The sequence below is a fragment of the Sapajus apella genome, unplaced genomic scaffold (assembly GCF_009761245.1).
Source record: "Sapajus apella isolate SASKATOON/1434 unplaced genomic scaffold, GSC_monkey_1.0 scaffold26, whole genome shotgun sequence".
Taxonomy (NCBI): domain Eukaryota; kingdom Metazoa; phylum Chordata; class Mammalia; order Primates; family Cebidae; genus Sapajus; species Sapajus apella.
The window spans coordinates 24,987,432-25,000,412 of NW_022436966.1; positions in this window are offsets into that span (position 1 = coordinate 24,987,432).

Genomic DNA, 12,981 nt, shown 5'->3' on the forward strand with positions numbered 1-12,981 from the left:
CATCAGAAAACTGGTCACAGTCTGAATTCCAAAAATGAATGGGCGAAAGGACAAGTGCACCAGTTCACCAGTGGCAGAGCATGGGAGGGAGAGGGGGAATAAGTAAGAAGAAATCAGCTAAGGGCCAAGTGGGTCTGGGATGTTAGTCTGGAATAGCTGGAGGCCCCAGGCATAGTGGGAGCTTGCACTCACTCACAGGCTCTTTTCTGAGCCTTCACTGGGTGCTAAAGAGAAAGATTGGGCCCCTTTATGTTATCTACTCTCATTGAGTGTGGGTGGAACTTGTGGCTTGCTGCTCTAGAACACTGCAAAGGTGATGAATGTCCTTTCTGTGATTACATTACACAAGAGTGTTGCCTCCATTTTGCTAACAGACTTGACAGACTGTCTTGCTGGCTTTGATGAAGGAAGCAGCCATGTTGTGAGCTGCCCTGTGGAAAGGCCCATGTGGCAAGGAACTGAGGACAGCTTCCAGCTGACAGTGAGCAAAATGAGACCCATAGTCCTGAGGCTGCCAAAAATGGAACCATGCCATTATGCATACAACTGAGTTTGGAAGCTAATTCCAGACTCCCAAGTCACTTCTAACTAGAACTTGTGGTTTGAAGTTTTTAGGTTTACTAAAAGGGCTGGTTTTTGTTTATCAGTTATCAGTGATGATATTTCCTCTCCAATTCTGCTCAGTGCCATACAATATTCCCCGAAGTCCTCTCTGTGTGTGTATCTCTGTATGCATACGTGTTGGGGTGGTGTGTTTATTTTTTTCTCCCTACAGTGAGGTCATAGCCCTACAGTGAGGAATCCCCAATGTAATGGGCTGATTTTCCCATTAAATTTACCAGTTTTAGAGTCCTTTACACTTTGTCTTCTGTCTCCAACTTCAGCAAACTGTGAAAAATAACCTAAACTTAAGTTTGCCAAGTTAGGCAAATGTTTTTGGGAGAAATGTGATTTTAATAGTCTGAGTTCCTTCTTTCACTTTCATATTTGGCCTAGTAATTCTTTACTCTTTTACTATTGTCGAATAGTTTTTAGAATAAATTTTAAAATATATTTTATTCTGTATTTTACTTCTTTTGTTTTCAAGAGGACTTGGGGTATAGAAAATACCTAGATAACCATGCTATTGGACATAGAAACCTAGTCTTTTGTTTTCATTCTTTTTTTCATAAAATAAGACAGGTATGTAAAGCTATGAGTTTTCCTTTGAATGCAACTTTAGCCATTTCCCAAAACTTTGCTGTAAATTGCCCTCTTTTTGTTAATGTCTAAATAAATTGTGATCTCTGATTTTCTCATTGATTCAGGGGATATTTTGGAAAGCATTCTTTAATTTTAAAGTGGTTGTGAGAGAATACTTGCCTTGGCCAACTTAGGACAACCTAATATCCCCCTCGTACTGTCATGGCTGGTGCTCTCTAAAAAGTGCTACTTCCTGGGTGGAGGTCAACCAACTCAGGCCATTACAGACACTCATGACAGAATAACCCTGCTCTCAGGAAGGAGAAAACTACGGGTAATTCCACTGCCTGCAACATCCTGACTAACCAGAGGTCCTGAGTCTGTCCACGTGACAGCTTCACTGCTAGCATAACCAGCATTTGAGAAAGTCAGCACACTAAACCTGTCTTCAACCAAGGACTCTCACAGAGTCTACTTCACTCCCCTCCTGCCTCCACCAGAGCAGGTTCTGGCATCCATAACTGGGAGACCTGTAGACAGCTCACATCACTACTGTATGGCTCTCAGAAAGTCCTATCCATAAGGAAATGGGGAGAGCACCCTATGGAGGAAAAACCCTGTGGGATAAAAAATTCTGAACAGCAGGCCTTGAGTTCCAGAACTTTCCAGTGATATAGCCTACCCAAATGAAAAGGAACCAGAAAAGTAATTCTGGTAATATGACAAAACAGGGTTCTATAACACCCAACCAAAAGATCACACTAGCTCCCCAGCAATAGATCCAAATCAAAAAGGAATTTCTGAATTGCCAGGTAAAGAATTCACAGGGTTGGGCCAGGCACAGTGGCTCACACATGTAATCCCAGCACTTTGGGAGGCCAAGGCGGGTGGATCACGAGGTCAGGAGTTCAAGATCAGCCTGGCCAACATGGTGAAACCCTGTCTCTATTAAAGATACAAAAAATTAGCCGGGTATGGTGGCATGCCCCTGTAATCCCAGCTACTCAGGAGGCTGAGGCAGGAGAATCACTTGAACTCAGGAGGCAGAAGTTGCAGTGAGCTAAGATTGTGACATTGCACTTCAGCCTGGGTGACAGGGCAAGACTCTGTCTCAAAAAAAAAAAATAAGAATTCACAAGGTTGATTATTAAGCTACTCAAGGAGATACCAGAGAATGGTGAGAACCAACCTAAAGAAATTTTTAAAAAAAATACAAAATATGGATGAAAAATTATCCAGGAAAATAGATATCACAAAGAAAAAGCAAACAACTTCTGGAAGTGACAGGCACATGTGGAGAAATACAAGATGCACTGGAAAATTTCAGCAATAGACCAGACTAGTAGAAGAAAGAACTTCAGAGCTGAAAGACAGGACTTTTGAATTAATCAGACAAAGACAAAGAAAAAATAAAAAAACGAGCAAGGCCCCCGAGAAATCTGGAATTATGTGGGGTTTTTGCTGTTTTTTTTTTGGTAGGGGGACAGAGTTTTACTCTTGTTACTCAGGGTGGTGTACAATGGCATGATCTCTGCTCACTGTAACTTCCACCTCCCAGGTTCAAGTGATTCTCCTGCCTCAGTCTCCCTAGTAACTGGGACTTCAGGCAGATGCCACAATGCCCAGGTAATTTTTGTGTTTTTACTGGAGATGGGGTTTCACCATGTTGGTAAGGCTGGTTTCAAACTCCTGACCTCAGGTGATCTGCTCACCTTGGCCCCCCAAAGTGCTGGGATTACAGGTGTGAGCCACCACACCCTGCAGTTTTTTTTTTTTTTTCCCTTGTTTATTTTTGAGACAGATTTTTGCTTTATCACCCAAGCTGGAATATGGTAGTGTGATCTCAGTTCACTGCAACCTCTGCCTCTCAGGTTCCCGAGTAGCTGGGATTGCAGGTGTGTACCACCACATGCAGCTAATTTTTGTATTTATAGTAGACATGGGGTTTTACCATGTTGTCCAGGCTGGTCTCAAACTCTTGGCCTCAAGTGATCCTCCTGCTTTGCCCTCCCAAAGTGCTGGGATTACAGGTGTGAGGTACTGTTCTTGGCCCTGGAATTATGTTCAATGGCAAAACCTAAGAATAATTGGTGTTTCTATGGAAGAAGAGATATCTAAAAGTTTGGAAAACTTACTTGATGGAATAATTGAGAAAGACTTCCCTGGCCTTGCTAAGTACCTAGACATGCAGATACAAGAAGCTCAAAGAACACCTGGGAAATTCATCACAAAAAGATCATCACCTAGGCACATAGTCATCAGGTTATCTTAAGTCAGGAAAAAGGAAAGAATCTTAAGAACTGTGAGACAAAGCATCAGCTAACCTGTGAAGGAAAATCTATCAGATTAACAGCAGATTTCTCAGCAGTAACCTCACAAGCCAGAAGGGATTGGGATCATATTTTTAGCCTCCTGAAAAAAAAATTGTCAGCCAAGAATTTTGTAAAATTTTGAAAAGAAGGGAGAAGATCCAAATAAACTCAATTAGAAATGAAACAGGAGATACGACAACAAATGTCACAGAAATACGAAAGATCATTCAAGCCTACTATGAACGCCTTTACGTGCACAAACTAGAAAATGTAGAGGAGATGAATAAATTTGTGACAATATGCAACCCTCCTAGATTATATCAGAAAAAAATAGAAACTCTGACTAGACCAGTAACAAGCAGCAAGATTGAAACAGGAATTTAAAAATTGTCGACAAAAAAAGTCCCAATGGATTCACAATTGAATTCTATCAGAAATTCAAAGAATTGCTATCAATTTTACTGAAACTATTCCAAAAGATAGAGGAAATCCTCCCTAAATCATTCTATGAAACCAGTATCACCCTTATACCAAAACCAGGAAAGGACCTAACAAAAAAAGGAAACTACAGACCTATGCCCCTGATGAACATAGATGTAAAAATTCTCAACAAAATACTAGCTAACTGAATCCAACACCATATCAAAAGATAATCTACCACGATCAAGTGAGTTTCATACCAGGAATGCAGGAATGGTTTAACATATACAAGTCAATAAATGTGATACATCACATAAACAGAATTAAAAACAAAAAATCATATGGTCATCTCAATAGATGCAGAAAAAGCATTTGACAAAGTCCAACACAACACCCCTTTATGATTAAAACCCTCAGCAAAACCGGCATAGAAGGGACATACCTCAAGGTAATAAAAGCCATCTATTTCAAATCCACAGCCAACATTATACTGAACAGGGAAAAGTTGAAAACATTCCCCCTGCTAACTGGAACAAGACAAAGATGCCCACTTTTACGACTTCTATTCAACACGGTAGTGGAAGTCATAGCCAGAACAATCAGATGAGAAAGAAATAAAGGACATCCAAATTGGTAAAAAGGAAGTTAACCTGTCACTGTTCACCAATGATTTGACTGTATACCTAGAAAACTCTAAAGACTCATCTGAAAAGCTCCTAGATCTGATAAATAAATTCAGTAAAGTTTCAGGATACACAAATTAGTAGCACTGCTATACACCAACAATGACTAAGATCCAAGCTGAGGATCAAATCAAGAACTAAATCCCTTTACAACAGCTGCAAAAAAAATAAAATACTTAGGGATATACCTAACCAAGGAGGTGAAAGACCTCTACAGGGAAAACTACAAAACACTGCCAAAAGAAATCATAGTTGATACAATCAAATGGAAACACATCCCATGCTCATGGATGGGTAGAATCAATATTGTGAAAATGACCATACCACCAAAAGAAATCTACAGATTCAATGCAATTCCCATCAAAATACCATCATCATTCTTCACAGAACTAGGAAAAACAATGGTAAACTTTATATCCTAAAAGAACCCACATAGCCAAAGCAAGACTAAGCAAAAAGAACAAATCTGGAGGGATCACACAATTTGACTTCAAACTATACTTCCGGGCTATAATTACCAAAACAGCATGGTACTGGTAAAAACAGGCATGTAGACCAATGGAACAGAATAGTGATCCAGAAATAAAGCCAAATACTCACAGCCAACTGATCTTCAATGAAGCAAACAAAAACATAAAGTGGCAAAGGGACACCCTATTCAACAAATGGTGCTGTGATAGTTGGCAAGCAACATGTAGAAGAATGAAACTGGATCCTCATCTCCCACATTATATAAAAATCAAACTCAAGACAGATCAAAGACTTAAATCTAAGACCAGAAGCCATAAAAATTCTAGAAAATAACATCAGAAAAACTCTTCTAGACATTGGCCTAGGCAAAGAGTTCATGACCAAGAACCCAAAAGCAAATGTAATAAAAGCAAAAATAAACAGATGGGACCTAATTAAACTAGAAAGCTTCTGCATAGCAAAAGAAATAATCAGCAGAGTAAACAGACAACCCTCAGAGTGGGAGAAAGTATTCAATTATGCATCTGACAAGCGACTAATATGCAGAATCTACAAGGAACTCAAACAAATCAGCCAGAAAAAAACAATCCCATTAAAAAAGTGGCCAAATGATAAGAATAGACAATTCAAAAGAAGATACGCAAATGGCCAATAAACATAGGAAAAAACGGCTTAACATCACTAATTATCAGGGAAAAACAAATTAAAACCACAATGAGCTACCACTCTATATATGATTTTAAATTATGGCAAGAATGGCCATAATTTAAATAAATAGATGTTGGCAAAAAAATTAAAAAGATGTGATAAAAAGGGAACACATACACACACATATATATACACACTCACACATACACCATGGAATATATATATATATACTCAGCCATAACAAGGAATAAAATAATGGCATTCACAGCAACCTGGATGGAACTGGAGACCACCACTCTAAGTGAAGTAACTCAGGAATGGAAAACCAAATATCATGTGTTCTCACTTGTAAGTGGGAGCTTAGCTATGAGGACACAAAGGCACAAGAATGATATAAGGGACTGTGGGGAAATGGAAATGGCAGAGTGGGAAGGAGGTAAGAGATTTAAAAAAAACCACACATTGGGTACAGGGGACACTGCTCAAGTGACGGGTGCACCAAAATCTCAGAAATGACCACTAAAGAACTCATCCATGTAACCAAAAACCACCTGTTTCCCGAAAAGTATTTAAATAAAATAAAATTTAAACAAAAATTAAAAATAAAGTGTTTTCGTTATGTTTCTATATTCTTCAGTTGATTTCAAGCTTAATTGAACTTGGTTCAGAGATTACATCTGATCTGTAAAATACTTAAGGTCTTGAATTTATTAAAATTTTCTTTGAGCCATTTTTCATGGATATTCTATAAGCAATTGAAAGTAAATGTGTCTTTGTTTTTAGAAACCTATGTAAACAGGGATAACACTTATGATTTAAATACTTTAAATGAACATGCTTTTCTGTTTTACATTTCCATATGTGTGCTCTTCTTCCACTCCCCAGAGTAATCCATTGACTTAGGTAGGTATTTGGATAGTTAAAAAGAGATAAAAAGAAAAAATGGCAGTTTATGCTCAGCTTTTTATCACTAAAATCAGATTTTTTTGAATCTAAGGTAAAATATTCTTTAGATATGAGGTTTTGACCAAAGAGAAAAGGGTTTTCTAAATTCCTTATGCTTCAATAGCATATCCAAAGCCAGGTCCAGGGGATTTTCATGCTGCCTTTGTAGTTGATCATGGGTAGATAGAACTCAATTGTGAAGTCTTGGCTAGGAGATTTTTTTTTCTGCTTGTCTTGTCTTGTGTTTTAGAAAGAGGGTAAGATGTGTATTCTAACAACTTTTCTTCAGGCTGAAATCTAGAACAGAGTGGTTTTGAGGGTGATACTTGTACTGGTGATAGGGTATGGGAGTAATAGGATGTCAGGAAAACTGGAATCAGTGATCCTGTGTCTGTCTCTCCATCTGGAACTTTTGGAGGTATCTGCCACAAAGTTTGGCCTCTTCCTCATCATGCAGGGAAGAGCAGGACTGCCATATGTGTAAGTATGGTTCCATGGTGAAGGTAGGCAGAGAAAGAGCATGAGTTAGACACTGTGCCTCTTTCAACTTCTGGTATGGGAAGAAGTGAAAAGTTCCTGTGCACCCTCAGGATGGCTGGCTTCCAAAGTGAGTGTTGAGCTGACCTCACCACAGAGGTTGCAGATGGACCACCTACACTAGGGAACTCTTGTTGGTTTGACTTGAAAGAAGGTGTACTCAGTGACTGCCTGCTATGGTTTAATATTTGTCTTTCCCCAAAGGTAGGAGGGGCCTTTGGGGCGGCCATGAGGGTGGAACCTTCATGAATGGTAGTAATGCCCTTGTGATACAGGCTCACTAATTCTTTCTCCTGCTTGATTAATTCTGCTATTAAAGGGCTCTGATGCATTCTTCAGTATGCCAATTGCATTTTTCAACCCCAGAATTTCTCCTTGATTCTTTTTAATTATTTCAATTTCTTTGTTGAATTTATCTGATAGAATTCTGAATTCCTTCTCTGTGTTATCTTGAATTTCTTTGAGTTTCCTCAAAACAGCTATTTTGAATTATCTGTCTGAAGGTCGCATATCTCTGTTTCTCCATGATTGGTCCCTGGTGACTTACTTAGTTTGTTTGGTAACATAATGTTTTTCCTGGATTGTCTTCATACTTGTAGATGTTTTTATGTGTCTGGGCATTGAAGAGTTAGGTATTTATTGTAGTCATCACAGTCTGGGCATGTTTGTACCTGTTCTTCTTGGGAAAGCTTGCCAAATATTTGAAAGGACTTGGGTGTTGTGATCTAAGCTTTATCTACTTTAGGGGGTACTCCAAGCCTAGTTACACTATGGCTCTTGCAGACTCTTAAGAGTACCACCTTGGTGGTCTTGGACAAGATCAGGGAGAATTCTTTGGATTGCCAGGCAAATAATTGCCCTCTTCCCTTTACTTTCTCCCAAACAAACACAGTCTCCTCTGTCTCTCTCTCTCTGTTCTGAACTACCTAAAGCTGGAGATGGAGGGATGCAAACACCTGTGGCCATCACCACTATGACTGTTCTGGGTCAGACCTGAAGCCAGCACAGCACTGGGTCTTGCCCAAGACCTGCTGTATCCAGTCCCTGGTCATGGCCTATGTTGCTCAAGGCTCTGGGACTCTACAATCAGCAGGTGGCAAAGCCATCCAGGCCTATGTCCTTCACTTCAGGGTGGCAAGTTCCTCCAGTCCCTGGTTGGGTCCGGAGGCGCCATCTGCCTGGTACTTTATGACCCTTTTCAATCTGAAAACTTTTTTGGTTCAGGAAAGTTTTTACTTCTGCTTTTATAATTGCATCTTGTCTATCATTCTTTTTTCCATCTGGAATTTTTATTATTCCCATGTAGGACTTTTGGATATGCCTTCCAGGTCTCAACCCTTCCCTTTTTGAGATAAGTTTTCTGAGGGATGCGAGATAGTGTCTCCATTCTATGTTTGATCATTAATTATTCTTTCAGCATTTCCATTTTTAAAGTACAGAAAAGGCGTGAGAATAGTACCAGATACTCCTTTACCCAGTTTCACCATTTGCTTACATTTTACCCCATTTTCTGTGACCTTTTAAATGGGGAATCACGTTTTTAATTTCTGTTTATTCCTAGGTAGCTTTTAGTATTTGTTGCTATCATGAATGAGAATTTTTTTCTTTACATTTTCTAATTTGTCCTGTTTCACATATGTGAAAGTTGGTGAGGAAATAATTATCTAGTAATCTGACTTTTTATTAAACTTTCTTATTAATCCTAGGCTTTCCAGTTGTTCTTTTGTATTTTCTCAATAGATCATCATATCATCTACAAATAATGACAATTTTAGATTTTTCTTTCTTATAATTGAACTCCCTATTTCTTATGTTATTATTTCAGTGAGGGCCTTCAGAATAGTGCTGAATAACACCACTGATCTTTCTGGTTTTGTTCTTGATTTTAATGGGCTTTTCCAAGAAATTGAGAAATGCCACTAATTTTTCACCATAAAACATGATGTTTACTATTATTTTTTGAAAGGTGCTCCATCTCAAGTCAAGAAAATTTCATGTAGTCCTACCGTAGAGGTTTTGGTCAATAATAGATGTTAAATTTTATCAAATCTCATTTTTGTATTCATCAGAATGAGCATATAGTTTTTTCTTATATAATTTATTAACGTGATGAGTATATTAATAAATGCTCTAACTTTTAGCCATCTTGAAATAATGCTAATTACTTAAAGCATATTCATCTTTTAACATACTACTACATTTAACTTGCTGTAGTTATATCTATGTCATATGTGACATTGAGCCATGATCTTTCTTCCCCTGACTCTCCTGGTTTTAGTGTCATAGTTAGGTAAATTTCTTTTACTATGGCCTTAAACATATTTTAAATAAAATAAAAATTTAAGAGGATAAAGTTTTGAGGGGTTAATGAACCTCATGAAGGCTAAATCTAGAGTTAAATGAAGAGTGATGATAATGAAAGGCATATATCTCCTTTCCTGTTCTCACTTTGTTAAAACAGAATCTTTAAACATACCAGCCTATTTTAAGACATCAGTTACGCAGGGCTTCATGTTGAACTTAAGGATAAAGAATTGTCATTTCAGAAGTGTCAAAGCCTTAGATTTGCAAAGTACTTAAAATTTATATAGCTTATGAAGTCAAATAGGGCTAAAAGTGATATATAAAAACTAGCAATCACCACCCTGACTGCCCCTGCCTCACTGCCTCTGCCTCACCACCCCTCAAAGGTATCTGCTTAATGTTTCTTCTGTTACTTATCACCATATTTCCAAATGATAAACATGTACTGCCCTCTCTTGAGTCATCAATTTCTGTATCACCTATTGTTTTTCTATTATGGTAGCTGAGGATTTTAACTTTCTAATACTTTCTACTATTCTCCCTATTCTCTCAAAATAGTTAATTTTTTGTGTTAAATTCTTAATTTTTTTACATTCAGTATATCTTACACACTGCTGAGTGGTTACTATAATTATACTTTCTTTCCTGTAAGATACTTTGATTTTCTTGTACTTATTCATTGCCTCATTTTTTCATTTGTTTAGTTTTTGCTGAACCTATTGCTAAGTCTTCCAATATTTCCCAAGAGCTTTGTTCAGTGCTTCAGGATAATTTCTGACATAGTCAAACCTGTTGAATAACCTCCCCTTTCTACATTTCTCCTGCATATCCACTCTGTTGCTTTTCTAGCCTGCAGCATAGCTCTCATCCTAAAAATCCCCTTGCTACTTTTCTGTGTTGGAAGTGCTATCTCCCAGTTTCATGTTTTCTTTCTTGGTTTAGTCCCTCTTTTTGATGGAGCACATATACCAGTAGCTTCTTGTGAACGGGCACTTGGTAAGAAAAAAATTTGAGACTTTACATAAATATCTTTCTTATGTCCTCATGCTTGATTTGCCAGGGTGTGTCATTGTAAGTAGAAGTTAATTTTGTGGGCATTGTTCCTTTTTCTCCTGACTTCCATTGTTACTGTTGCTATGTCACTGTCATTATTTTCTTATTCCCAATGCTTTGTATAACTGTTGTTTCTCTCTGGAAGCTTTTAGGATCTTCTTCTCTCTGGTAAGAATAAGTAATATTGTAAATGATAATTATGTGAGTTATGTGTCCAATAGCTGTCCTTCTCATTTTGTAGATTATTCAGTCATTTGTTCCTCAAACAGTCCATGAGGTTGTTGATGCTATAATTATCCCCACCTTACAGAAGTAGAAACCACAGCACAGAGAGATTAGGTTATTTTCCTAGGGAAACACAGATAGTGGGTGATATATCTAGAATTTACATCCAGTCAGTCTAACTCCGTGCTTTTAACTATAACTCTTAGCTTCTCCAAGAGGGCAAAGTAACCAAAGGAACTTCCTGATAATGCAGTTTCAGACACCTAGTAGGTATTAATACCATACAGGGAGTTTAGGTTTTTGATTTATGTACAAGGTCAGCACTAATGATGAAGCAGTTTCTCTCTGTACTATAGGGCCTTGGACATTTCCTAACAGAAACAGGCTATCAGCGTTTTTTACAGCCAGCAAGCAGGCAGCTTCCAAAAGCAGAACAGGTATAACTTTCAGCATGGTCTTGAGCCATTTGCAGCCAAAGAGACAACTTGCAGAGGGTGATTGGTCATCTGCAAGGCTGACCCAGCTTGATTCTTATCAGCAATAAGCACTCCTCTTTGTGAAATCTTGAGGGTATCTGGGACCAGATGCTGCCAGATGTTCAAGCCTTTGTCTTCTGTATTTATTGCAGTCATAGTGACTTTCCTCTTCTTACCTCCCAGAATACCGCTGTGGATATCAATTATTGGGATCTGATCAGTATCTACTGAGTGATGGAGAGTAGATATTGTAATTCTTTTTGTTAACTTTCCACACATTTACATCTTCCTAGTTAGACTGTGAGCAGAACTGTCTTACATATTTTCTCACCCTTCATGGTGACAAATAAATGACATGCAAATATATATGTATGCATACATACAGTGTGTATATGCACTGTTCAAACACTCTTGATCATAAAGATAAATATATCTTCATGTTTAGCAAAGTTAAAACAGTGTAAAAAGAAAATGAAAGTTAAATTTTCTCAATTAATTGGAGTCTCCCAACCCATTCCTTCCATTCCCTGCCTTCTCAGTCTCTTCCCACTCCATGGAAGGAACAATAATTATTTATGTGGGTCTTTCAAGAAATTTTCTGTGCATATAATGCCATATATATTATAAAATATATTTTAACACAAATGGCCTTATGTTCTGCATATGGTTTGGAAACTTTTGTTGTTGTTGTTGAGACAGAGTCTCACTCTGTCACCCAGGCTGGAGTGCAATGGTGCAATCTTAGCTCACTGCAACCTCTGCCTCCCAGGTTCAAGAGATTCTCATGCCTCAGCCTCCTGAGTAGCTGGGATTACAGTTGTGTGCTATCATGCCCTGCTAATTTTTTGTATTTTTAGTAAAGATGGGATTTCACCATGTTTGCCAGGCTGGTTTCAAACTCCTGACCTCAAGTGGTCCACCTGTCTCGGCCTCCTAAAGTGCTCGGCTTACAGGCATAAGCCACCGCACCAGGCCTACTTGTTATATTCTTAACATCTTTCTGTAGTTGCAAATTCCTTTTTTTAACAGCTGGGTACTAGTTCTTTGTATATATCAGTTTTATTAGCCAGTCATCTATTGATGGGCATTTACATTCTGTCTAGGGTTTTTTTTCTATTACAATTAATGTTACAATGAACGTCATTGTGAAAACACCTTTAATCACTTATGTGAGTATATTCATAAATAAACTCATTGAAGTGGAACTGCTGGGTTAACAAGTATATGCATTTAACATTTTGTTAAGTAAAGCCACATTTACTTCTGTGAAACTTAGGCCAAACTATACTACCGCAAACAGTGTATAGAGGGCCTGTTTTTTCCCTATCGTATTCAGCTCCAAATCATATAGCTATGTAATGCTTCTTCATCTAGCATGAGGAAAATTTGTATCTCTTTGCTATTTTAATTTCTCTAATAGCTGTTGAAATTGAGCATATTTTCAGATATTTATTGACCATTGGTCTCACTTTTGCAATGAGCTGACATTACACATCCTCTGTCCACTTTATAGTGGGTTGTCCATTGGTTAGTTTGTATGGTTTAGTTTTTTGTTTGATTTGTAAGAAGTTTGTGTGCTTTTTGGTTATTGGTTTTTAGTTTATTAATAAAATTTGTCCATTAATTTCTGTATCTGTCGCCAATATTTTTCTTGGTTTAGTGTGTGTGTGTGTGTGTGTATGTATACATATATATATATATATATATATATATATATATATATAT